The sequence below is a fragment of the Prionailurus viverrinus genome, chromosome C1, assembly GCF_022837055.1.
Source record: "Prionailurus viverrinus isolate Anna chromosome C1, UM_Priviv_1.0, whole genome shotgun sequence".
Taxonomy (NCBI): domain Eukaryota; kingdom Metazoa; phylum Chordata; class Mammalia; order Carnivora; family Felidae; genus Prionailurus; species Prionailurus viverrinus.
Window position 1 is genome coordinate 197,028,168 of NC_062568.1, and position 27,687 is coordinate 197,055,854.

Sequence of the window (27,687 nt, forward strand, 5' to 3'; positions counted from 1 at the left end):
TGGCTCCTACGTGGAGAACAGAAGGTAGAGGGAGGAGCCAGGGCAGAAGAAGGGAGTCCTACCAAGAGGTTTCCGTGGAAATCGAGGCAAGAAAACATGGTGCCTCAGCAGTAGTGTGGAGATGGTGGGGGTCAGATTCTGGACACCTTTTGGGGGTGGGGCCGGAGGTATCTGTGCTGGGTCAGGTGTGAGTGTAAGAGAGAGGAGTCAGGGATGACCCCAGTCATAGCCTGAGCCATTTGCGAAGATGGGAAGACCAAGGGAGGATCAGGTTTGGGGATAAACCTGGTGAAGACTTCGGTGGAGTTTCTTGCCGAACAGCTGAGCAGAGATGTATGATTCTAGAGTTGAGAGGGAAGGTCTAGGTTGGAGAAGCAAATCTATAGTCAGCAGCATGTAAGAAGGAGGTAAAGCCTTGGGACCAGAGGGGAGCACCCCGGAGTGAGCTGGGGAGAAAAGGGGTCCCTTGGGTGCCTGGGTGGCTCAGTCAGTTAAGCATCCAACTCTTGATCTCACCTCAGGTCTTGATCTCAGGGTTGTGAGTTCAAGCCCCGCATTGGGCTCCATGCTGGGCGTGGAACCTACTTAAAAAAAAAAAGGGAGGTCCCTGGAGGTGTGAGGGGAACCGAAAGAGTAAAGTCCAGGAAGATTCAGGGAGGATGTATTCAAGTAGGAGGACTCAGTCACCTGATCACACGCTGATGATGAGGACCAGGCATTGACCATTGCAACAGTGGGTCGCGCGGGTTCTTTGTCTGGGATTGTTACAGATAGCTGTGGCTTCCGCTGACCGCCCGATGGAGAGGTTGGCTTGCATTTAAGGCCACCCAGTATAAAACACGCTTGAACGCCAGGATCACACTAGGCATGGTGAAAGCCCGCGCGCTGCTGGGTGTGGGGGAACTGGGATCGATTGGGAGCAGGCCCCATTAGGTCCTGGCCCCATCAAGGTGTGAGTGCTCGCAGGGCGGGATGGGAGCGTAACTCCGTAGCAATGATTTGTGCACATGGCGCTCTCTCTTCTCCTTCTGTGTGTGTGTGTGTGTGTGTGTGTGTGTGCGCGCGCGCGCGTGTGTGTGTGTTTAAATGTAAGTTAAATGCACCACAGGGGCGCCTGGGTGGCTCAGTCCATTAAGTCTCCGACTTTGGCTCAGGGCATGATCTCACGGTTTGTGAGTTCGAGCCCCATGTCCGGCTCTGTGCTGACAGCTCAGGGCCTGGAGCCTGCTTCGGATTCTGTCTCCCTCTCTCTCTCTGCTCTTCGCCTGTTCATACTCTGTCTCTATCTCTGTCTCTCTCTCTCTCTGAAAAATAAATAAACATTTAAAAAAATTAAAAAAAAAAAAACGTTAAATGCACCATAATGAGGACTCCGCTGTAAATGTCACAGCTGGACCCTCAGGCCTCCTGTCTCCAGGCCACTTTTCTGTCTCCCGTGCTAATCTCTCTCTCATCACGAGTCAGTAGGGAACACCAAAATTGCAGGGAAGAGAGTAACCGAGGCTGAAAGGAGGAAGAGAGAGTCTAAACCACAGAATTCTAGGTCGTCTGGCACCACACCCTTATTGTACAAGTTTATTTTACAACACTATTATTTTATTTCATTTATTATTTTTTTATAATTAAAAAACTAAAAACAAAACTTTTAATGTTTATTTTTGAGAAAGAGAGAGAGAGCACGAGTGGGGGAGGGGAGGGGCAGACAGAGAGGGAGACCCAGAATCCGAAGCGGCCTCCAGGCTCCGAGCTGTCAGCGCAGAGCCCGACGCGGGGCTCGAACGCACAAACCCTGAGATCATGACCCGAGCCAAAGTTGGCCGCTTAACCCCCTGAGCCTCCCAGGCGTCCCTTATTTTATTTATTATGATTTTTTAAATATTTCATTTTATTTTTCAGCTCAGGGTAGAGAAGTGCAGTGACTCACCCAAGGTCACGCAGCAGAACCCCCGTCGTCTCCCTCCTATCTTCATCTTCAAAGCAGCTGGCCTGCACTGGCTACTCTGTGCCACCAAGCTGCCTCTCTCTTCACCCTCACAGCCTCTGTGAGGTGGCCCCTCTCATCTCACAGGTGGGCAAACATCACAGAGCAGGTGAGCCTGCAACCGGGGGACCGTCCTCCCACCCCCTCTGTAAAAATCTTGGCCGGAGACCCGATGGGGGCCGCTAACCCCACGATACAAGGCGGAAGGGGGCTCCCCTTGAAACCTGAGAGTAGTAAACTTAAGACCAGTAAAAGGAAGTTTTGCTTTGCACAGAGGGGGTGCTGGCTAAAAATACTAGTGGCTACAAGAAGTATTTAGATGAATTCATAGATAGTTGATCTTCACACAGCAGTTGAGGTGACCTTTTAACAACATAAATCGTATCACAGCACTTTGCTGTTCAAAACCTCCCGCTACACTTCGAGCAAAATCCAGACTCTTCCCCCCACCCCGGGGAGGCTTCCCCACCTTCCTCTCGTGCCCCTCAGCTCCCTGCTTACTTGGCTCCGTTCAAGCTGTTCTCCTTGTGGTCTCTCGGGCAGGCCAAGTGCATCCTGCATCAGGGCGTTTGTTTGCACATGCCCTTCCCTCCCTGGACTACTCTCCTCTAGGCTCTTCGCCTGGGCGGCTCCTTCTCATCCCCCAGGCCTCTAAGTGTCACCTCCTCCAGGGGGCTTTCCCTGCATGACCATCCCACTGAGTCAGTGCCTGCTCACTCTGTCTTGTTACCTGGTGGTTTTCCTCTTTGCCCTCATCATGAGACACATTCTATTATTTCTTTATTTCCTTGTTTTGTGCCCATTTCCTTCAATGGAACGGTGAGTTCCATGAGGGCAATATCCCCATGTCTCCAGAACAAGTCCCTTTCGGGTAGGGTGCTTGGCACGTGCTAGTTATTTATTTGGGATTACCTGTGCTGGACACAGTCCTAAACCTTTTATTTAAGTTCACTCAGTCAGTCCCCACACATCAACCCTGTAGGAGACGTACAGTCAGTATTATCCTTATTTTATAGGTGAAGAAATTAAGGAGCAGATTGGTCAGAAATGTACCCAAGGTCACAGCTAGTGAGTGGCAGAGAAAAGATTCAAATTCAGGCAGAGACTATACAACTCTCTGCTCCCTCTCCAATATTTATTGAGAAGATCGCCAGTAGACATTTCATGAATGAACGAATGAACGAGAGGCAAAGAGATTGGTACACAGGGCCCTGCAATCAGGGAGATGTGGGTGTGGGACCCAGCTCTGTCCTGTGTGAACTTGGGTCACGGATCCTCACTCTATTACGAAACAAAAGCACGGGCGCCCGGCTGGCCCAGTCGGTAGAGCATGCAACTCTTGACCTCAGGGTCGTGAGTTTGAGCCCCACATTAGGCATGGAGATTACTTAAAAAAGAGAGAGAGTGGGGCGCCTGGGTGGCGCAGTCGGTTAAGCGTCCGACTTCAGCCAGGTCACGATCTCGCGGTCCGTGAGTTCGAGCCCCGCGTCGGGCTCTGGGCTGATGGCTCAGAGCCTGGAGCCTGTTTCCGATTCTGTGTCTCCCTCTCTCTCTGCCCCTCCCCCGTTCATGCTCTGTCTCTCTCTGTCCCAAAAATAAATAAACGTTGAAAAAACAAAAAACAGAGAGAGAAAGAGAAACAAAAAACCTCCCTGAGAATGCCTCAAAGTAATAAGAAAGAACTAACAACCTGACAGAAAAAGGGACGAAAGGCTTGAATGAGCAATTTCCCGAAAAAGAAACCAGAATGCAAAATGAACAAAGAAAAAGATGCTTCATCTGATTAGGGAAGTGCAAGTGAAGACTGACGTGAGGAACGACAGAGGAGTCTGATAATACTAAGTACTGGTGAGGATGTGCACCAACTGGAACTTTCCTCACTGCGGCAGAGGAAGGGCAAGTGCTCACAGTGCCTTGGGAGAACAGCTCGCCAGCAGTTGTAAGGCTGCTTCTGTGCATACTTGATGACCCACGGTTTACTTACCTACCTACCTATTTGCTGATTTGAGAGAGCGAGCACGTGAGCAAGGAGAGGGGCAGAGGGACAGAGACTCTCAAGCAGGCTCCGTGCTCAGCGTGGAGCCTGACGTGGGGCTCGATCCCACGACACTGGGGTCATGACCTGAGCTGAACCAGACACTCACCGACTGAGCCACCAGGAGCTCCGATGACCCGTGATTTAAATCTCAGATATGTCGCTTACAGAAACCCGTGCGTGTCTCCACCAAGAGACATGCACAAGAGCAATCATGGCAGCAAAAACGAGAAACAGCCTACATCCCCTTTGACTAGCGAACAGATAAAGTCCCTGAGGTCTACACAGACCACGGAGCACTAGACGGCTGAGAAAAATGAATGCATGCCGGCTACAATGCAGACATATATTTAGAAACATGGTGATCCATGAAAAAAATCAAGCCGAAGAGAAACGCCCATCCATTATACTATTTACATAAAGGTATCAAAGCAAACAAAGCAAATATGTTGTGTAGGGTCCATCCCCATATGGTGACACTATTTTTTTCCCAAAGCAAATGAGTGGTGACCACAAAATTCCATACTGTGTCCACCTCTGGAGGGAGGCAGGGAACAGAATTAGGAGGCCCCCAGGGGGCTTCAGTGGTGCTGGCGAAGTTCTAGTTCCTGAGTTGGGGCAGTGGGTCCACAGATGCTGGTAGTCATAAGCCAGACACTCATCACACGTTCTTTGTAGTCATCAAATATTACATCATTTACAAAATTGAGAACTTCTGTAGTTCCCAGGCTTGTTCTAAGGATCAACTGGGAGTGTGGATAGAGTTGTTCATTCATTCAACAAGCACCCGCCATATGCCAGGGACCCTCTTAGACACGAGGGAAGATGGAAAAAAAGAGAACAGGATGCATTTGGGAGGAGGTGGCTCAAGACAGAGCCGCGAAGGGCACCAGCTCTTTGGAGCCAGAGAGACCCGGGTATGGATCCCAGCTACTAGTTGTGTGGCCTTGGACAAGCTACCCAACCTCTCCCTCGATCTTCTCATCTGTAAATCAGGAATGACACCCTTGGCAATGCTATGAGGCTGGGACACAGCTCTAAAGATCGCTGGGCGGGGCGCCCGGGTGGCTCAGTGGGTTGAGTGTCCGACTTCAGCTCAGGGCATGATCTCGAGGTTGGTGAGTTCGAGCCCCGTGTCATTGGGCTCGTTGCTGTCAGCACAGAGCCCACTTCAGATCCTTTGACCCGCCCTCTCTCTGCCTCTCCCGTACTCATGTGTGCACGCGTGTGCTCTCGCTCTCAAAAATAAATAAACATTCAAAATTTAAAAAATAACAGAGATAGCTAGGTCGCCATCATACTAAGCATTTAGCAAGAGCTCAGTAAATGTCGCCGTTTGTACAAAGCGCTGAGGAGGTGGGGTGGAGAGGAGGGTGTGGCTCTGCCCGGGTGAGTGTTGAATGGGAGAAGTTTGGATTGTGTATCGAGGGCTCTGAGGGGTCACTGAAGGTTTGAAGCAAGGTTTGAAGATCTGAAGACAGGATTCGTGTCTCAGACAGATCCATCTGGCCGAAGTGAGGGGCAAGACCGGAGCCAGGAAGTCTGTTTAAGAGGCTATTTAAATAATCCAGGTGAGAGATTATGGAGTCCTGAACTAGCAGGTCTGGAGTGCACAGGGACAGGGGGAGTGAGTGGACAAGACAGACTCCAGGACAGTTGGGAAGATAAAACTGATTGGACTACAAGACCACTTGTGGGGACAAAGGAGCAGAAACCACCTGGGACAATATCCAGGTGTGATGCCCTGAGACAGGAACCCAGGAGAAGCAGGCTGGGTCGGGGAGCAAGATGAGGCATTCAGAGTTGGTTGAGTTGGTTTGGGGTGCACAGGGGCCACTAAGAGACGCCAGGAAGTGCTGCCTTCACACCTCGGGAGCTCAGGCAGAGCTCAGCTTGGAGATGGTAACCGGGAGGGGGTGAAGTTGTCCGGGAAGGGAGGGAGGGTGTGAGTACAGTGCAAGGTGCCCCTGATCCCAGGGGCAGGAGGGGGAGGAGCTGGGGAGGGAGCTGCACCAGAGCTGATGCCGAGGTGGGAGCACAAGAGGAATGTGGGGTCTCCCTGAAGTTGAGGGAGGTGAGAGCGTGAAGAAGGGTGTGGCACACCCCAGAGTCACAAGTCAGAGAGGCACAGAAGAAGCCGCCACATCTAGCCATGAGGGGTCGTCAGTGCCCCGGGCAGGATCATTTTCCCGGCCTGGTAGGACTCAACTTTGGAGAAGGTCCACAGTGAAGGGCTTTTCTTTCCCAGGGTACCTAGAGTGAATTGTGGCCTTCCGATGTCTCCTCTCTAGCTCCGATTCACCCTGCACCCACCCCCTCGGTCCTACTCATCATGTTGGTTCAGTGTTTATTCCTGGTGGGACTGTAAACTTCAGCAAAAACCACCAGAAATCCTGCTAAGCATATTATTGCATTTGAGCCTGTTTCCGTCCGAGAGGTCTGTATTATTTTCTTTTTTAAAAAGTTTTTTTTTTTTTTTAAGTTTATTTACTTATTTTGAGAGAGAGAGAACGTGTGCATGCACATGATCTGGGGAGGGGCACAGAGCGAGGGAGAGACAGAGAATCCCAAGCAGGCTCTGCAGCGCCTAAGAGGAGCCTGAGGTGGGGCCCCGACTCACCAACCTTGAGGTCATGATCTGGGCCGAAATCAAGAGCCCAGCGCTTAACCAACTGAGCCACCCAGGCAACCCCGTCCATATTATTTTCGTACCCACTCAACAGATGAGCAGAGGCCCCGAGGTCAGGGACTCACTTGGCACGTACTGGGGATAGGATCCATCCCTGACTTGTGGGTGGCAGTCAAGACAGACAAACCCCCATCATGTGAAACTACAACATCTGAACTCTGTGGCTCTCCGACTGTAGCCTACTTACAAATCACCGGAGACTGGTATGAATTCACAGACTCTTGGGTCCTAACCATAGAGATTCTGATTCAGCAGGTGCAAAGCAGCGTCTGGGGACCCGCCTGGTTAACCAGCACCCCAGGTGATTCTCCTGCAGGTGATGGAGAAACATGAACCTCATCGTGCGCTGCACACATGGTGTGATGGCAGGCAGCAGCGTGGTCCTGGACCCTGAAGCTGCCGGTTTCTGGCCATCAGTTAGGGCTCTGGCTGCAGCTGGGAGCTGGGCCGGGGCTGGGGGAGGCAGAGGGTGGTAATAAAGAAACAACAGGAAGCTCAGCTTTTATTAGCGCTGGGTAGTCGCAGCTGCAGGTGAGTAATCTGATTTCTGCGGCGTCCTGTTTTCTCCGCTGCCTGGCGGTTCCTCGACACCCACTCACCTGCCACCAGCCACGGGAGAAAGGGCGGGCGGGAGGATGGGCGTGGGGCGCCACCCGCCCGGGTCCCCTCGCCCGCGCCCACGCGGGCACAGCCGCCGCGCCGCGGCCACCGGGGCGCACCTGGCGCGCTGCGCTGCGGGAAGCGGGGCTCCGCGCGGGGCGGCGCGCGCGCGCGCGCGCGCGCGCGCGCGCGGAGGTGGCGCGCACGCGCACTCGCGGGCCCGGCGCCCCGGGCGCCCCGTGGAGTTTGGCTGCGGGGCCGCGGGCGTGGTGCCCTCTCCCGGCTTGGCCGGGCTGGTGAGACCGGGAAAGAGGTGTGAACGGTATACACTCCAAAGCGCTGGGCCAATACGGGGGGGGGGGGGGGCGCTCAGGAAGACCTAAGAGAGGCAAGGCTCTCAACTGGTCCGTGCCTCAGTTTCCTCCTTTGCAAAATGAGAACGATTAACTCTTCCTCGTGAGCCCGTTAATGCTAGCGAAGTGCCCCGAACGCTCGTGCACAGTAAGGGCAGGCGCTGTCACGGTGGTCATGATGGTTGCTATTAGCCCGGCCCAGAAGCCGTGTTCTCCCTTCTCATCCAGGTACGCCGGCCTTCTGTGCCTGGCAGCCCCCATCTGGGAAATGCGGAGGTTGGGGAGGGCTTGGATCAGAAAAGTCTGAGGGGCTGAGAGAGTCAGGGGCTTTCCCAAGACCGGGGTTTGGTTCCATCCCTACCTGATGCGAGTTTTCCACTTGTGATGTGGGGTTGATAACACCTTCCCTGACAATCCATAGAGATGGATGCAAGGACCAAACGAGGAACCCAGAAACGCTTTGTGAGCTATGCAGTGCTGTCCACGTGCAGAGAACCGAAATTATTCTTTTTTTTTCCAGGTGCCTCTTTGTCCTCAAGGGTCAAAGATTCGTCAAGAACCTAACTAGTTTTAGCCGGTGAGTTTCCGAGCCCCATGAGAAGGACCACTTGGCATTCACCTTCTCTGGAGAAGCCCACCACATCCGGCCTCGTTGGCATAAGGGTGGAGAGATCGATCCTACCCTCAGGGGGGGTTCACCGTCTGGTTAGCCAAGAGGCAACGGTGTGGTGGGAGCGCTGAGGGGTTGGGGAGCGCACTCCCTAGGGGGAGGGTAGGAGGATACAGGGAGGAGGACTTCTTTGAGGAATGGTTGGAGTTCAGGTGGGGAGAAGGGGACGCACATTCCGGGCAGAGACAGTTCTAGCAGAAGAGTCTGGGGACAAGGAAGTATGTAGTGTGTTCAGGGAAAGGGCATGAAAGGTGTCTGAGATGCAGGGTGGGAAGAGAGGGGTGCGGGAGGGAGGAAACAGGGCAGGGCTTTCAGTCCACCATAGGGAGTGTGACTTCTCCTGAGGTGGATGGCGAACCCTGCAGGGTTCGAAGCAGGGGAGCGATGTCATCGGGTGTGGGTTCTAGAGAGATCGCTGTGGCAGTAGGTAGGGAGGACAGATAAAAGGAAGGAAAAAGAGAGGACCGATTGAAGTTGTCGCAGTGAGTTGAAGGTGGTCTAAATGAAGGCAATGGCAAGGGAGCAGGAGAGGGGGACAGATGGGAGAGAGCTTTCTGAAACAGAACAGCAGTACTTACAGCGGAACAGTTTGGGGGAGAGAAGGTAAGGACAACTGAATTTTCTGGCTCTGGAACCTGAGGTAGACAGTGACAGCATTAACTGGGACGGGGGACCCAGGAAAGGAGCAGGGTGAGGTCACCTTCAGGGTACCTGTCAGACATCCATTTCTTCAAGAGCTCTCTGTGCTAGGCCCCCGGATGTGGGAGTAGATAAGACCCAACCTCATCCACAGGAGGCTAGAGGGAGAGAGAAGAGAGAATATTGTATTAGGAAGCTTCGGTTGTAAGCGACAGAAACTCAGTTCAAACCAGGCTAAGGGGGGGGGGGGGGGCGGGGATTGAAAAGGAAAAGGAGAGATCGAGAATTTAGTGGCTCCTCTACCTTGGAGTTTCAAGGGCATGTCAACTTCAGGCGTTGCTGGATCCAGGGTTCCTAATAGGGTGGAGAGGAAGGTTCTACCCTCAGGGGGCTCCTTGTGTTATCTCCCCTCCACCCCATCAGTCAGTTCTGTTTGTTTCCGCCTGTCTTTAAGAATGGGCCTCTTTCTAGCCCACGGCAGACGGGCCCTCTCCAGTCCCAGGAAGGGCTCTGATTGACCCAGTCGGCATCACACGCCCAGCCCCCGCCCAGTCACTGTACCAAGGAGAATGTGGCACTGTGGTTGGCCTCCTTGCCCTTCCCAGCTTATAGGGCCCTGTGATGGACATCCCGCCGGCCCCCATGGACAGGAAATGAGGAGGACTGGGAATACGCCAGATCGGCACGAGGAGCTACATCCCTGCCTCCGTTCAGCCCGAGGCTTGAGGGCAGAACCCTGGGGAACACCGATGTTGAACAGACCTTGGGAAGGAGACTGAGGAGTATGAGAGGGGTTCTGGGTCTTCAAGGCAGGAGAGGAGTTCTGCAAGGAAGGAACAGGCAGAGGCAAATTCTGGAAGGGGCGGCAGGCTCCTACTGTTCTGGGCTCCACCCACCCAAGCGGAAAGGCCCTCCCCCCGCCATTCAGCCAATACAGGTGCTACCCCCTGCCTCCAGCAGAGCCTGTTTCCCTATTTGGGAAATGAGGATTCCAACAGAACACTCCCCCCAGCCGTGGCTGAGGGGCATGAGTGAGCTGGCGCTGAGAAATGCTTACCTGGGTGCCTGGCACCTGGTAAGGGCTCAATAAATGGGAGCCACGGAAGGTGCCGGTGGAAGATACGGCGGTAATAAAGGCACGCAGATTCCTGCTGTCCTGGGAGGGCGGAAAGTACAGCTAATAAATTCAGCATCACTGAGATACCGTTCATTCATTCAGTCAGTCAGTCTTTAATGGAGCACCTGCTGTATACCGGTCCCTATGCGAGACACAGCAGATGGCAAGAAGGCTAGAACGCAAGAGTCTGAGGTAGTGTGGGACAGACACAGCTAATAGTTAGGCTGTAAGGTCATAAGCGCCATAGGGACTGGACTGTGGGAGCCCAGAGAAACTCGGTCCTGTGGAGGCACTAGGGCAGCGCCCCAAGAAGGCAGAATTTGACCTGGGTCTGAAGGACGCAGGTGAAGGACGGAAAGAGCTGACATTTCACGAGTGCTCATAGTGGGTCGGGCACTAAGTGTGCCAAACATCTATTTCCACGCATGAGGTAGGGAGCGTTGTCCCTGTTACGTGGATGGGGGCGGGGGGCCCAGGCTTGCTCAGAGTCCCTTGCTTGGAAGTGGGGGCACCGGGCCTGGCCCAGGGGCCTGACCCCACCGGATGGAGGAGAGAGGAGAGATAGGAGGTCAGGCAGAGGAGAAAAAGACAGTGCGACCCAACCGTCCGGGAGGGAGAGAGGGAGCCAGGATTCCCACACAGGGAACATCACGCCTCTGAGAGTGTGGGGCAGGGACAGTAGAACAAACGTAAGGTGGGAGCCGTGACCTCCAGCAAGTGTGGCGCCTCCTGGAACCTACCTCTCCTTATTTGTAAAGTGGGGATAAGGAAGTCTGTTATCTTCACCCCCATTTTACAGATGAGGAAACTGATTGTTAGATCGAGACCGTCTGGCTGCAGGGCCCACATGCTAAGCCACAACACCGTGGTTCTGTTGGAGCTGATGAGCTGTGAGAGTTCACTGCAAACCCTCCTCTCTGCCTCAAGGGTAGCCATGAAGAGCACCCCAAGGGAAGTGGGGAGCCTCCACAGGAAGAGCCCTCAGAGGACCCCAGAAGACAGTCCTGTGCTCTTATGCAGAAATCCGATCTCTTAAGGCCCTTAGAGACTATTTCATTCATGCACTGGGGGGATGACGCATGTAACTTACAAATAGGGAAACAGCCCAGAAAGAGGGAAGTGACTGGTCCAAGGCCACACAACGAGCTGGTCGCGGAGAGCCATCTAGAACGCAGGTTGCCTGACACCTGGTCCTGTGCTCTTTCTCCATTCCAAAGTCCTCTCGTCACAAATGACCTCTCCTCTGCCTACAGGGCGGCAATCTCTCCCAGTGCTGAACACCTAGTGCGGACCAGGCACTTCATCTGCCTATCTCTGGTCTTCCAGACTACCCTGTGAAGTTTTATCCACGGCAGCCATGAGGCCTAGAAGTACGCACAGATAAGACCTGGTTTACTGATAGCACATTACAAAACGTACCAAGTAATCGTCCATCCAGACTCTCCTGCCCTATAAATCATACGATCCGATTTCACAGAAGAAAGAACTGAGGTTCAGAGATGGGAAAAGTCTGCCTCAGGGGCTCCCAGCTAGGAGGCAACAGGGTGAGGACTAGTGTGCGGGCATTTCTGACTCCAAAGCCAGGGTGTCTTGTCCCCGCCCCAATCTGCTGTCAGGTAAAAGATGGCAGGACTTGCCGAGGGAGCTGAAGGGTGACGGCTGGAGGGGCCGATCCCCAATGATGAGCGAGGTAACAGTTCTCACAGTGGCTAAACAAAGAGCCCTTGCAGTCCGGCTGCCTGGGTTCGAGTCTTGTTCTGTCCCTTCTTAGTTCTGTGCCCTCAGGCAAGCCACTGGTCCTCCCTGAGCCTCAGTTTCCTCGTCTGTAAAATGGGGATGGTAACAATGTTGCCCACCTCGTCGTGTTGTTGGAGGGTTAAATTAGAAGCGTGTGGCACTAAATTAGAAGCGTGTGGCAAGCACAGTGAAAGTCTTGCCTCTTATTTGCTGGCACCTTGTATGACATTTGGTAGAGGCCTCCTGTCTCGTCTACTATTAATACTGCCTTTATAGCACTGCGTGTTCCGGAGCCTGGCCACCTGGGCTCTGCCACTTGCTAGCTGTGTGGTCTAGAGCTTAGAGGGAGACTGAAGGTCAGGCTCATGAAGTTTAAGCCTTGGGTCGCTCCCTTGCGAGGCCTTGTGCATCATTTTGTATTCATAATTTCCTATTATTTTTCTGAACGGGGTTCCCCAGTGTGGTATACGCTCTACTCACATCCTGCAAAATGTGGATCCGCCCCTGTGTGCGCAACACGCTCGGCCTCTCCGGTGCCTCGGTTTTCTCATCTGTTAAGTGGAAAGAGTGTTACGGTGCTGATGAAGTGAATGAATCCGTTTAGGACGCTTGAAAAGTGCCTGGCACGTTGTTAATTCCCCGATAGCTGTCGGCTTCTCAAGTAAATCTCCAGCTAGTGAATATGCTAAGTGCTAGTAAATGTGCTTCGTGGTTTACATTGGCCATGTTATTTAATTATGCTTAATTGTCACAACAACCCCTCCCATTTTACAGGTGAGAAAACAGAGGCTCGGAGAGGTGAGGTCACAGAGCTTGGAAGCCCCATGGGTCTGATGCCAGGGCCATGCCCCTTAACTATTGCCCTGATACCTCCCTGTTTATGAGGGGCGCCTGGCAGCTGAACCTGAAGGACTCGGGTCACACCGCAGCCAGGCACTGCCTGCCAGGCCACTTGCAGGGAATCCATGAGGCCCCTGCCGGGGAAGAGCTCCCCGTCCCCCCCAAGTCCAGCTGGGCCCCCCTGGCTCTGCCACACCTAGTGCCCTCGTCCCTCCTGCCCCCTAGAGCTTCCTCTTGAGCCCCTGTCACCAGAGGCCCTGGCCCAGGTGGGGCGGGGGCCAACGGGTGACAATGACCGATTTAGAAAGTAAAGTTGCTTCTCAAACAAATAAGAAAGAAGAGGAAAGAAAGAAATGGCCTGCCCGCTTCCTGCCCCACTCTCTCTCCCAGCACCTGGGGCCCAGCTGTGAGCTTTTCACTGCTTGTTTGTTCATCCTGCTCGAGGAGCCTCTTCTTAAAGCTCCAGGCCCCCTCCACGGGGGCGGCGGGATGACTGTGGAGCCAATGGAAATAAGCACCCTCCATGATTGTTGTATTGTCGCCGTCTAGAGTATTGTTTTGGACAACAATACCAATCATCATAACAATCTGGGTTTCCTGCAGTTGGCGGAGGGGGGGTTATCGGCTTCGACTTGGGTGTGGCCATCCTGGCTGCGATTTCTGAGGTGTGAAGGCCTGTGCAGGTCATTAGCTCTCTCTGGGCCTCCGTTTCCTTGCCTGCAAAGTGGGAATGGGGGCATGGTGAGCGCCGGAGGAGGCAAGCAAGAGCGCGTACCACACAGGGCACGGCCGCTGCTCAGTCGGTTACCAAAGCCAGGGTCACCCAAGAGCACGACTTTAAGAGCCTCCCCAGACGTGGTGGGAAAACTCGGTGGACTAGGAGGGGGTGATAACGCCTGTTGTGTTCTAGCCTCTGTTGTAAGGGCTTTATGTACAATAACTCACTTCATCCTCACCACGCCGCGTGCGTGCATACTGTCAGATGAAGACACCCAAGAGTGATTTGCCCAAGGTCAGTGCATCCGGCAGGTGCAGAGCCAGGACGAACCCAGCCTGTCCCGCTCCAAAACAGCGCTCTTCTTAGGGGCATACGCTGCCCTGGGGGCAGGTCTGGCTGCATAGGGTCTGCTTTGCTGCGTCACCGTGGACAAGCCCTTTCCTTCTCAACCTCAGTTCTTGATCTGCAAGCTGAACAGCCCACGGTACCTGCCTCCAGACAGCATACAGCCTGCAGGGAAAAGTCATGGTCAGATTTAGTGACAGTGTAGAGAAAGACAATGGATGAACATATCAGGGGCTCTGGAAGCCACGGCTGCCGCTGCCATAATTATTATTAGTTTTAGAGTCACAGGCGAGAGTCAGCCTAGAGGATGCTGAGGGCGCTGCCCAGCTCTGCAAATCTAAATCCTGTGGTTGCAGCTGGGGAGTGACTCTAGGAGGCACCTGGTGAGAGGTGGCTCTACCGGTTGGGGCTAAAATAATCCCTGAGGCTGCCACCATGCAATCTGTCACTCGCCTGCCCTAATTAATGGCAAACTCACCAACCCTGCCTCTCTGCCTCACTCCCATCCCCCAGGAGCTGTGTGGCCCTGGAGAAATCACTCGACCTCTCTGAGACAGGAAAAGGACATGACCCTGCAGAATTTTGATGGATTAGAAATAATGCAGACAGAGTACTCAGCACAGTGCCTGATGTGTGGTTGAGAAGAGGTGATGAGAACCTGAGTTTGGGGGCCGACCCGTGTTCCATTCCCGGCTACACCATTTCCTACTGTGTACCCTCGGGCAAGTTCCTTGCACTCTCTGAGCCTGGGAAATGGGTTAGCACAGCACCCGGCATACAGTAGTTGTTTACCTAACGATTGTGGTTGGTGGTGACCGTGTCTGGCCCTCTATAAAGATGTCCAGAGGCCTTCAAAGATCCCAGGGGTATAATGTTCTCCACAGTGCTGGGTTTCTCTGTTTGCCCCTCTAGAACTCCCCTCTGCCCTTCTCCATCCTGTTCTGTGCCCTGGCAGGTGAACTCTGGGGTGCCATCCATGGCCTCTTTTGCCCTCTGGTTCTGGTTGGGTGGGGCAGGAAGGCAGAGGGCAGGTGGAGAATGGGGCATAGTGATTCCCCCAGCCCCTTGCTACAGGGTTGCACGGGTTGGCTGTGTCCCTGGCCCAAAGGCTCTGGCTCCTGGTAGGCGACCCTGTGCATCCATCTCTGGCCCTGAGTCCGGGTCGCTTCTCCCTCTTCACCCTTCAGGCCGTGGGTGGTAACGGCTCCCCACTGTGGCCAGCCCTGGAATGCTGCACCATCCCTCCAGGTCTCCCTGAATCCTGCCTGCGTCTTTGGTAATAGTCTCTTGATTAAACCCTCTTCAAACTTCTCAACTTGAGTGTACCGTCTGTTTCCTGCCAAGGCCCTGCTCATGGTTTTAGTGTGACATGTATCCTGTTGTATTCGTCAAGGACTCCAGGTAGAATACAAAACTTCACCCTGCTTTCACACGTACATACGTATCCACTTGAGTAACTTTGGCTGAGTATCTGCTGTGCGCCAGGCCCTGTACAGGCAGCTGGGAGCAGAGATAACCGAGCTAGAGCTCCTGACCCCAAGGAGTTCATGGACTAGGTGGGGAGACAGACGCCTAAACAGACAACCACAATATTTGCTAAGAAGCCGTCATAGAAGCGTATACAAACCCTGAGGCAAGAGAAACCCTCAAACTCTGAGGGAGGCTGGGAAGGCTGCATAGCAGAGGGACCTCCTCAAAGGTAAAAAAAAATTCTTAATAACATATTTTATCTAACCCAATATTTCAAGGTATTATCAATGTACAATATCACTTAAAAGTGATACAAAAATCCTTAAGAATTTTAACATTTTTTCCCCTAAGTCTTAAACAGCCCAGTGCGTCTTTTACATGCACGGCACATCTCCGCTTGGCCGGTCCCCATTTCAGGGGCTCAGGAGCCACAGGGGGCTGTTTCCCCCCACTTTACAGATGAGGAAGCAGAGACTCAGGGGTTAAGTCACTTGTCCGAGGTCCCACTCCCCGATGGCGGCATGATGTGAACCCACGTCTCTGTAGCTCCAAAGCCTGTCTCTTCCCGCTGCCCTGTTCTGTCTCTGGGCCAACCCCTGCTCCCCAGAGTGAAGACTTGGCCGAGGGCTAAAAAGTTAAAACTTCACCTGAGGTGAACTTCACCTCTGACCCCAAATCCTGTAATGTTTCTACGTCGGTTGAGTCCATGGGACAGAGTGGGGGAGGGTAACCCACCAAACTGGGTTCTGACCCCTGTTCGGTCTAGGGTCCCTGGGAGGGCGTGAAGATAGGCTGGCAGGAGAGAACTGGGGACCACTGGTGAGTTGTAAGAGTCTCTTGCCGGGGGAGCTGTTAATGGCTGGAAGGCACGGCCTGTGTTGGACGGGAGGTCTGCAGAGGTAACAGACTAGGCACCCTGGACGGTGCCAGCAGGTCAACTTGGCATCTTCGCCTCCACCACCCTCAGCGGTTCCTCCCTAGGCAAAACACCGTATCATCCAGAAACACCCACTCCTGAGTATGTAGGGTCACAGTGAATAAGTCACTGTCATTTTCACACCGATGCGGGGGAAATTTCGATGGGATGAAAAGGTAAGGCCTTCTTCTTCTTTTTTTTTAAATATTTATTTATTTTTGAGAGACAGAGACAGAGCGTGAGTCGGGGAGAGGCAGAGAGAGAGGGAGACACAGAATCCGAAGCAGGATCCAGGCTCCGAGCTGTCAGCACAGGGCCCGACGCGGGACTCGAACCCACGAACTGTGAGATCATGACCTGAGCCCAAGTCGGATGCTTATCCGACTGAGCCACCCAGGCAGCCCGGTAAGGCCTTGTGATGGGCAGTTTATCCAGGCTCTCGTGTGGAGAGAGTCCTGGGAGGATTCTTAGACCCACGTCCGTGCTTTGGAGGGGAAACCAGAGCCATGGAACGTTGGCTGCAAGTAGGGGAGGTCCCTGGCAAGCCCGGGGGGTGTGTCTGGTGACCCCGGGGATGTGTGTGACGCTAAAAACCATGATCAGTAGCTGAGTATTCAACACCCACCAATTCACTTTCACCAGCTGTCCACCTGCCGGTAGAATCATCATCCAACCATCCATCCGTCCACTGTCCACTCCTCCAGCGCCCATCTCCCAATTCCCTCATTCCCCCCCCCTCCCCATTCACTCACTTCTCCCCAGTCCTGTCGCTGCCCCCCCCCCCCCCCATCCCTCGCCACTGACTCTGCACCTGGTCCGGTGCTGGATGCTCAGCGTGCAACAAGTAAGACTGCGATCTTCCTTCAAACCCAGTGAGGCAGGCAGACGCTTCGTCTACGCGAGGGAGGTGAATGTGGTGGTGGAGGGTTCTAGGAGGTCTGAGGTTTCAGACCTGGAAGACCTAGACAGGCATCAGAGCTAGTCCCGCGATGCTGAGTCTGGGAAACCGAGGTCTAGAGAGGAGATGAGACATGCCAGGTCAGAGAGTCGTGGGGGGGCGGGGGTGAGCTCAGGTCTCACTCCCATTTCCCTGCTCTTTCCGCCAGACTCTAGGCCCCACTTCCCCATCCATACTCGGCAACACTGGAGGCCAAACACTCTCACCCCCTTAGTGCCTGGCACGGCCCTGGGCCTGGGGAAGGGGACCTTCCCTGTTGCCACGGCACGCCTGCGCTGTCCCCACGGACAATCAGATTGCTAGAGCTTTCTCATGCTCTTCCCATCGTCCCACGGAAAACCCACCACAGTTCGGGAGGACTGGCATCACCACCCCTTTTTACAGAAAACGGGGCTCAGAGGGGGGAAGGGGCCTGCCTAGAGTCACACAGCTCGAGTGCAGCGGAGCCAGCGTCCTGAGTCACCATTCTGAACCTGATTTGAGACACCAGGCGGCACCTCACATAGCCTTGAATGTTCTGGCCCCAGGCCGATGTTGCGCCATTGAAGTCAGGGGCTGCCGACAGGTAGGTTCGGCAGGGACGGGAACGTTGGGGGAAGGACCCTGAAAAGGAAACCCCGGAGATTGTTTTCACCTGGAAGGGCTCCGCCCCGCCCAGCAATGGAAAAAGTGTGTCAGAGGAAGCCGCTGGCTGGGGATGGGGTAGGTGTGCGTGGGTGAGCATTTGGAGGGGCACAACGGGGGAGGGGCAGGATGTGCTGGGGTTGGTGGGCAAGGTCGGGGTGCCGGAGCGGGGCGCGGGCTCTGCCCTCTGCCCACTGCCTTTTTCTCTCTGGTTCTCGCTTTCTTTCTTATGCTCTCAGAACTAACAATACAACTTTCACTTCCAGACAGATGGGCCGACTGTCCCATGAAAGCTGTCCCCACGCCCTACCTCCCAGATCCCCTTGGCCAATTCGCTCTGCTCGGTAGTTACCGCAGCAAGCATTTATTGAGCACCTGCTGCATGCTCAGATGCAGGGGTGCAGGATGGCCTCTTCCCTGCCCAGAGAAGTGCACAACCTGGTGAAGACAGAAATATGACGAGACAGGTACAATACGTGGGTGACACAATCCCCTGGGGTGGGGGGTGGGGGGGGCGGTGGGCAGAGAGGCCTTCTGGGAGACAGCACACCAAGCATAAGGGAGGAAATATAACTGCTCCTCCGTATGCCAGATCAAAAGACTAAACCCTTTCAAGGCTTTTATGGCTTTCCATTCTCTGAAATAGGAACGGCTAGTATTCCCGTTTTACACGTGAGAAAGTTGAGGCGTTGAGACAAAAAGTTGCCCAAGGTGCCACTGCCGGACGCTGGGCAATGGGGGAGCCGGGATTCAAAACCAGGCACTCTGCTCTTAACCACTCTACCGAGGACAGGGAAGGGGGAACAGGTGGTGGTGGAGGCGGGGGGGGGGGGGGGGGGGTAATAAGAGGAAGGGCCCGAGGAAATGGTGTATCGTGCTGATAGCGGAGGGCAAAGGGCAGAGATGAGAGGCTGGGAGCATGTGGGGCCCAGGCAAGGAGTCCCTCCAAGCGTTGCCCGGGCACTGGGGAGCTGTGGACACGTTTTGAACAAAGGAGTGGCATGGGCGTGTCTGTTCTAGAAAGGCCCCGCCTTTCAAGTGGTGATCAGTGGGGGCAGTGGCCGAAGTTAAATGTGATTGATTTCAGTGTGTTATTCGTTTCCTAGGGCCATTGTGACAAGGTACCGCAAAGCCGGGGTTACGATAACGCGGACTTATTCACTCTCTGTTCTGGAGGTTCGAGGATTGAAATCGAGGTACCATCAGGGTGACCTTGTCTAAGACTCTGGGTAGAAACCTTCCTTGCCTCCACCTAGCTTCTGGTGGCCATCAGTCGGTGGCATTCCGTGGTGGTCAGCTCTATCACCCCCATCTCTGCCTCTGTCAACAACAGTGTTCCCCTTGTGTGGTTCTCTCCTCTTCTTAGGAGGACACCAGTCAGATTGGACTAAGGGCCAACCCCGCTCCAATACGACCTCATCTTAAGTAATTCCTCTGCAGCAACCTTCTTCCGAAATAAGATCACATTCTGGGGTGCTGAGAGTTGAGGCTTCAACATAACTTTTGGGGGGACGTAACCCAACCTATAACAGATGTCCTTAAAGTGCTTGTCATATAGTTAAATATCAAATCTGGGGGGAAAAAATCCTATGCACGTCTCACGTCACAGTTTGAGATTTAGGAAATTTGGCCTCAGCGTGTCTGTCCCCCACACTAATACTTTGCCCTAGTGAGTACTAAATAAATGTTTGGGAAATACTTGACTTGTGGTCCCCTAAGGCTCCCAGGTCTTTCCTTAACAAGTTAGAGAAATTGAATAAAAGTCCCCAGAGAACAAAGTCAAGCTGCCCTCTGTCCTGGATTCCTGGCAGGCAGCAGCCCCACTGACCTGGGCACCCCCTTCCCTGCCTGCCTGGGCACCAGCTTGGGGAAATAGCCAGTCATGAGAAGGATGGAAAGGAGACGCCTCAGCTCCCTTCCTCTCCGGATTAAGCAGACTCACTGTGCTCAGTCCTCTCCCTTGCCTCCCTATCCAAACAGGCTCAGACTACTCCATTGAGACAAGTATCCCTGCATTACTCTCGCTTCCCTGGCCCGGTTCAGGCCTTTCCCTTCACCACTGGGACTATTGTCCCTGGTCTTCGAACTGATTTCTCTGCTGCCAGCACCAATTGGGTCATCCTAAATATGAATCTGATGACTTCTCTCACTGCTCTGAAACCTTCAGTGGCTCCCTATTGCTCTCAGAACAAAGTCCGGATGATTCCCTAGCTTACCATTTCAGACTTTGGACATGTTGGTCCCCAGGTAGCTATCCAGGCTCGTTCTTCACTACCTCCCTACATGTGCACTATCCTACGGGCAGGGGAGGTTCCAGAATTTCCATCTAAAAGAGACCGGGGGGGGGGGGGGTCGCATTCTGGTTGGCAGGGGACACCATGGAGGCTTGTCTTTATAAGCAGGAATGCCTGAGCATGACGGTGCTTTCCTGTTTTCGGCATCTGCTCCTTGGGGTACACTGTCCCCTCTACAGGGAATCATCTCCCTACATCCCAGTTTTTCAACATGTGACTCAAAGGACCTCTTCACCCTGATCACATAACCAAAAGGACTTCTCCCCGATCTGCATACAGGGTATTTTGGTAGAACTTCATTATGAAATTTATTCCAGTGCACCTTGTCCTGGCCACAGGTTGCTCCTCCCTTCCCTTAGAGCTAGGTTCTAGCCCCAGGCCTGGGCTGAACAGAAGGAAGGGCAGGTGAGAAAAATGCCAGGGTAGAGACCTGGCTGCTGAAACACTTTGTCAGTGTTTGGCTGCATGACTGTAGGCCAGTCACTTCCCTTCCCTGGGTCCTTCTCAGGTCCTTCTCTGTAGGGTGGGGGCTGGGGGGAGGCATTCAAGGAGGGTGAAAGCATGAGCTAAGTTTCTCCCTCCACCCCAGGTCTGACCAGACCTCGGTTCTATGAACAGAAGCTTTTGGGGGTCCTTTATTTTGTATTAATTTACATATATTTGCCTACGTGCTATAAGAGGCACTGACTACATTTCATTCATAGAAAGAACTGATGTCATCTAATTGATGTCCAGGGACGGAAAAAAAAAAACCCACTGGCTCATGGTTCTATCCAAATCTTACCAGTCAGAGGTCTTTAGTGATTAACCCTCCCACACCCTCCAGAGGAGTAACTGAGGCTCAGAAAGGGAAAGTGACGAGGCAAATGACACACCGTGAGTGTCAGGCTTCCTCCAGGCTTCCCAGAGTCCTCTGCCAGGGGATTGCCCCAGGCACCGGGTTCCTCTCTCCATGCAGGGTGCACGGTCGAGGGGTGTGAGGGGAGGCTGGGTTTTCTCTGTAGGCCCTTCTCTGCACCCCAGAATAACAAAGCCTGCTAGCTTAACAGCCTCCGCAACCACCACAGGAAACCAAATTGTAGTAGAAAGTCAGATGGGAGTGGAAAATCTTCTCAGAGATGTGAGATCGTTGCTTTCACCTGTTCTAAAAATAACTCGGTTTATTAGAGATTGATAGATGACAAGATAACCCCCAAGTTATTCCGCTGAGGCGGGGGAGAGGAGAGAGTTCCACCTGTTTGAACAAAAGGGGAGTTTGGGGGGTGCTGTGGGGGATTGGCGAGGTGGCGGGACCCTTCGAACTCAGTGTTCAGTGAAAGTTAGTTAGGGGGGTGGGCAGGTGCCCCTCGGAACACCAGGGCCAGGACGGAGGACACTGCCTTCAAGGATCCTAGTCCAAGGAGCAGGGAGACAGATAACAAAAGTTGACAAATAAAATAATTGCAAACCGGGAAAAGTGCTCCAAGAGAAACAAACAGTAGGGAGATGAAGAGGAACGGGCCAGACTGAAATGGTCAGGGAGACCTCCTGAAGGAGGGGGCCCTGAAGCTGGGACTGGACAGTGAGAAGGAATGAGCACAGCAAAGAATGGGGGGAAGGGCATCTCCAGGAGAGAGACCAGCATGTACAAAGGCCCAGAGGTAGAGAGGAGCTTGGCGGATCTGGAAGCTGGAAGACCAGTGCTGGGCAGAGAGGGAAGGGGTGTGGACTTGTAGGAGGGGCTGGGAAGAGGGCAGGGCCAGGCCTGTGCTGGCTTGGGGGGCTTCTTAGGTTCATGGATTTGATTCCAGGTCAGTGGGAAGCTACTAAAGCGAAGTTTTCAGCAGTGGCATCAGGAGATGTGGTTTGCCTTTTAAGAAGCTTGTACTTGGGGCACCTGGTTGGCTCAGTCGGTAGAGCACGCAACTCTTGATCTTGGGGCTGTGAGTTCGAGCCCCACATTGGGCGCAGAGATTACTCGAGAAAAGAAGGAAGCTTGCCCTGTTGTGGGGAATAATGAGGGGAGGCTCAAGCAGCAAGGAGACCGGCCACGCAGTGGAAATGGCATCCCGTGGGAGGCCCGGTGGCCTGGACTAAGATGGGGAGAGAACTCAAGGGACTCAAAGTGGGTTTTGGAAATACATTTCACGGGAGCTACAGATGGCTTGGGCTGGAGGTGGGGTAGAGGGTAGAGAGAAAGAAGGCACTAGGAGGGCCACGCAGGCATCTGGCCTGAGCACCTGGTGGGTGGTAGTGTCATTTCCTGGGGGTGGGGAAACGCGCAGGCGGGAAGGGCAGGTGTGGGACTCCGGTTTGGGGGGTGTGAGGTTTGAAAAGCCTGGCGATCACCAAGAGAATCTGCCAGAAGGCAACTCCAGAGGCCCTAGAGGCCTTGGGTCCTTCCACTGTTAATGAAGTCTTATCAGTGAGCTCCAGGGGACCAGGGGCCACCTCTGCTTGGTTTTATAGCATCAGCACCTAGGAAGGTGCCTTGCGCATAGTAGGTGCTCCACAAAAAGTTGGTGGATGCGGGATCATCAGCTAAAAGCAGCCTCCCAGGCATGGTGGGTGCTTCGTAAATATTGAAGGGATTCTCGGACCCCTCTTTTCTCACCCCTGCAGCCAGCCAGTCGGTGATTCCTGCGGCTTTGCCTTTCTCAGTGTTTCTCAAGCCAATCCCCCACTCCATTCCTACCACCGCTGCCCTAGTCCAGACCCTCAGCGTTTAGCTACATTTACTGCGAGCTGTGAGCACCTACTATGTGCCGGGCGCTGTGCTAGGCCCTTTAGGAGTATTTTTCTTACTTAACACCCCCAAGGCGCAGGAAACCTTTCCTCCCTCTTACTACCCACAGCACCACTGCAACAGCCTCCTGTGTGATCTCCCCGTCTTCAGGCTCCACCCTTCCAATCCATCTGCCGTCCCTCAACCAGGGCGGTTTGCAAAACTCAACATCTGCTCTGTCCCTCCGCTGCTTACAACCCTCTGCTTGTCTACAGCATCGGGACCCGACCGCTTAACGTGGCTGACAGGACCCGAGTTCCATCCCTGCCTCATCTGCCACTGTGCCTCCGGCTGAATCTTCCCTTGCCTTGCAGGTCCCTGGAGCATCCAGCACCGACCCCCCCCCCAACCCCCCCGTCCTTGCTCACGATGTGTCCTCTCCCGGCGGGGGTGGGAGGAGGTTCCTATTGCTACTTTGTTCACACCCATCATTTAAGGCTCAGCTCTTCTTCCCGTCTTCCTCAGCTCCTCTGCTGGCTAGGCTGCAGGTCCCTCAGGCCACCTTCTCCCCACTCTGTGTTGACTTCAGCAGCACCACTAATAAGAACTCTTTTTAATTTGATAATTTGTCTCTTTAAAAAAAATTTTTCATGTTTATTTATTTTCGACAGAGAGAGAGACAGAGCATGAGCAGGGGTGGGGCAGAGAGAGAGGGAGACACAGAATCCGAAGCAGGCTCCAGGCTCCGAGCTGTCAGCAGAGAGCCGGATGCGGGGCTCGAACTCAAAGCCCGCGAGATCATGACCTGAGCCCAAGTCCAATGCTCAGCCGACTGAGGCCACCCAGACAGCCCGATAGTTTGTCATTTAATTAACGTATGGGATTATTTCTCACTCGTTAGGTCTGGTGGTTCCTGAGTCACAACTGAACAACATCCCTGGGCAGCATTTCCCCATAGGGCAAGAACAGTGGTCAGTGAGTCTACTCTTCTCCTGAGTTGGCTGTGATCTGAAATGAGTCGCTATCTCCAGAGACTATATAGGTGTCAGTAGAACAGGGCTGAGGAGTCTTCGTCCCTTGCAAACCCTGGACTGTACCGAGGGGAAGAAGGCTCCAGGAGTTTATTCTCACGCAATGCCTTCTGATCCCGGTCCTCCCTCTGTCTTGGGGCTCAACGGGTTCTTCGAGTTTTCTTGTTCCCACCCAGGCAGAGGGGGAGCTGATGTCCAGTTGAGGGTTCTCCCTTTGCTAGGCAGGGGTCTACACCCGTGTGGCCAGCGCGTGACCGGCCCAGCCAGCCCCTCCGACAGCGTGGTGCAGACCACACTAGGCAGTGGCCTAGCCCCTGGGAGCGAGAGCTCACCGCTGCCACGTTTCCAGATGTCGCTGCCTGGTGGGGCCGCATGGCTGCCGCTCTCCGTGTGACGCTCCTGACCCTGTGGTTCAGGAGCTGCTTCAGCTTTATGCACGTGGCAGCTTTGGCTGGACCGATGGTGTGTGGTCCCACACTGCTGCAGGACAGACAGACACAGCCAGCCAAGGAGAACCACGCCCACTCAGCATCAGCTCCTTCAGCCTCAGCGACCAGCGTTCCAGCTCCGGGACCAGACTCCTGTCGTTCTGGGTGAAATGCAGATCCTATAATAATAATAATAATAATAATAATAATAACTTTTATTTATTGAGGCATATCATATAACATATACTATACTGAATGCTTTACAAATATCAAATAATTTGGGGCACCTGGGTGGCTCGGTCGGTTAAGCGTCCGACTTCAGCTCCGGTTATGATCTCGCGGTTCGTGAGTTCGAGCCCCGCGTCGGGCTCTGTGCTGACAGTTCAGAGCCTGGAGCCTGCTTCGGATTCTGTGTCTCCCTCTCTCTCTGCCCCTCGCTTGTTTGCGCTCTGTCCCCCTCCCCTCAAAAATAAATAAACATTAAAAAATTAATAAAAAAAAAACAAGCATCAAATAATTTAATCCTGACCACAGTCTTATGAGGCGGGTAATTACTGGCCCCCATTTTGCACATTTAGGAAATTGGGGCACAGAGAGGTTAAGTGACTTGCCTACAGCTGCACACAGCGGGTAAATGACAGCACTGGGACATAGACCCAAGCAGGCTGGCATGCTCAACAGCTTTAACCGGTCACGTGACATGTGTCTGTTTGCTCGCCCGTCTCCCTTGAGAACAAGAACTGAGTCTTGCTCTTCAACACTGGCACAGTGGCTGGCACACAGTAGGTGCTCTGTCAAGCCCTCCCCCCCCCCCCCCCCCTTAACGGGAGCCGGTTTGCTACAGGAGCCCTACGTAGGGTAAGAGAGCCTGGGGCGGGGCGGGTGGAGGGGTAGAAAATGTGTTTCATTTTAATGGCTTTTTGCAACCATCTATTCTACAAGATCACGTTCATTTTCACAACACTGCTGGGCATGGATTATTAGACCCACCCGTCAGATGAGGAAACTGAGGCCCGAAGAGGCTGAGAAATTTGTCTGAGTCAGCTAGCTGAGAGTTGGTGGAGGTGGAAACCCAGGCCTCCTGACTCCAAGTCCAGTGCTCATTCTGCGTATCAGAATTGGGTGGGGAAGATGTTGCTGAACCTGAACGCTGTCCAAGGGGCATGGAGGCCCTGCGGAGTCCGGGGTCATTAATCACTCCCTCTCCCAGCAAGAGGGAGCCTTTGGGGACCGAGGCTTTTTTCCCTTCCTCTCAGCCCTCAGGGTCTAACACCTCTTCAGGGCAGGAAACTCTTCCTTGTCACAAAGCTCTGGCCCTCCCTCCCCCAAGTTCCCTCTAGTCCCAGGCCACTCCCCTCCCTGTCCCCCTCGAGGGTCCTGGTAAAAGCATCCGCTTGTCAGTGTAAATCTGCAGGGTTCAGACCAGCAGCTGGAGACGGATGGGCAGGAAGCAGGAACAATGGACGAAAGAGCCTCTGTGCCCAGGTGGGTGGGGGAGGGAGAGGCAGGAAGCAGCAGCCTCTCTCCTCTGGAGGCCTGGAGCCTGGCTGGCCGGAGGCCTGGGCTGCCAGAACCTGCGGGGTTTATTTGGATTCCCCAAGGATCCAAGCCGGGAGCCCTTCGCAAACATCAGACCAGCTCATCTCCGTGGGGTGCCCGGTCCAGGATGTGTGTGACAAGAATGTCCCTTTCATGCGTCTCTGTTTGTCCCTGGGGACTAGCACAGGGCTGGCTGCACAGTAGGGCAGGGGCTTGTCTGTTGCATGAAGAAATTAATCTGGCATTAACAATAAAGAATTGCAGGGTTTTCTTCTTTTAAAGTAACCTCGTGTCCCACGTGGTGCTCAAACTTACAACCCTGCGATCAAGAGTCCGACTGAGCCAGCCCCTGATTTTCTTTTTTAAAAATATTTTTAAAACATCCACAATTTCCTCTTTCCCCTTCAAAATTTTTGCACAGACTGTTCTTTCTGCCTGGCGTGCTCTTCCCTCCGCTTTTTGCAAGGTCAGCACCTTTTTAGCCTCCAGGTGCAGCTCAGATAAAGCTCTCCCATGAAGCTTTGAGGGCCCACTTTGACCCACACCCCTTGCTAAGGTAACCCGCATTCCCTGGCCCCGCTAACTCAGCACCCTGTTGATTTCCTAGGTGGCACTTATCTTAATACGGCATCTTCTCACTATGTATCCTCTTTTTTTTTTTTTTTTTAATTATTCCCTGTCTCTCCCACAGAACTCATTCATTGTTGCATCCCCAAGGGGCAGGCACTTAGCGATGCTCCATAAATCGTTGTTAAATAGATCAAGAGATGACCAACCGAGTCCTGTAACGATGTCATTCACACCCCGTGCTCTGCAATCTGCTTCCTTGACAGAACAAAAGGAGTCTCCAGCAGCAGAGGATTGTAAACCTCCAGCCCTGAGTGAGTGGCTAGTTCCCGGGTCAATAATTGTGATGATCACAGATCACGTTAGGACTTCGCTTCCCCCGCAGTGATTTTTTGAGTTTCGTCAAAATCTGGGTGTGCACAGAGGGGAGGGAGTTGGGGGGGGGGAGGCTGTATGTGGGAATGTCCGCTGTTTGTCCAGCACACCGCAGTGGACGCTGGGGTGGACAGGGCTGGTTCCATCAAACCTATCCATTTCAAAGATGGGAAAACAGAAGCTCAGAAATGCCGCGGTCACCCACACACATCAATCCAGAGTTTTACCAGCGGAGTTCAATAGACCTGCAGATTCATGGAGCCCGAAGACTTAGTCATTCAAATATGTATTGAGCACCTATTATGTGTCTGACACTGTGCTAGAAGCTGGGGCATCACAACAACTAAAGGCTCAGAGACTCGGGGCGCCTGGGTGGCTCAGTGGTTAAGCGTCTGACTTCGGCTCAGGTCATGATCTCATGGTCTGTGAGTTCAAGCCCTGTGTCAGGCTCTGTGCTGTCAGGGCAGAGCCTGCTTCAAATCCTCTGTCCCGTCTCTCTGCCTCTCTCCCTTCTCTCGCTCTCTCTCTCTCTCTCTCTCTCTGTCTCAAAAATAAATAAGCTTGGGGCGCCTGGGTGGCTCAGTCGGTTGAGCGTCCGACTTCAGCTCAGGTCATGATCTCGCAGCTTGTGAGTTCGAGCCCCGCGTCGGGCTGTGTGCTGACAGCTCAGAGCCTGGAGCCTGTTTCAGATTCGTCTCCCCCTCTCTCTGTCCCAACCCACTCGCATTCTGTCTCTGTGTCTCTCAAAAATAAATAAACATTAAAAACAAAATTAAAAATAAATAAATAAGCTTAGAAAAAAAATAAAGGCTCAGAGACTCAAAGCAGTTATGTAAAAGGCCCAGCCTACCTGACACAGAGCCGCTTCAGTGACCTCGAAAGCAAGTCCCCGCTTGGCCAGGTGTGAGAGCAGCGGGGCATGGGGTGGGGAGAGGAGCTCCGAAGTCCTGGGAGGCTGAGGGAGGGAGAGCTGACCTGGGGCTGGACAAAGAGACTCTGAAACGGAGGACAGTATTGACTCTAAGAGGCCAGCTTAGCTGGGGGGAGTGACCCTGCT

At 53.6% G+C, this 27,687-nt stretch overlaps 1 long non-coding RNA gene across 3 annotated transcripts; it reads left to right on the forward strand.

The window, feature by feature from the left end:
- Window positions 1–5,454: 5,454 nt before the first annotated feature.
- LOC125173494 (uncharacterized) lies at window positions 5,455–27,109 on the forward strand. Of its 3 annotated transcripts, none has more exons than XR_007155054.1 (7): window positions 5,455–5,587; window positions 8,179–8,235; window positions 11,338–17,770; window positions 17,959–18,159; window positions 18,799–18,888; window positions 26,380–26,569; window positions 26,797–27,109. It is a non-coding gene; the product is annotated as an uncharacterized LOC125173494 (long non-coding RNA). The 3 variants fall into 3 exon arrangements; XR_007155052.1 differs by lacking the exon at window positions 5,455–5,587 and adding an exon at window positions 7,489–7,627; XR_007155053.1 differs by lacking the exon at window positions 5,455–5,587 and adding an exon at window positions 7,503–7,618.
- The last annotated feature ends 578 nt before the right edge of the window (window positions 27,110–27,687 follow it).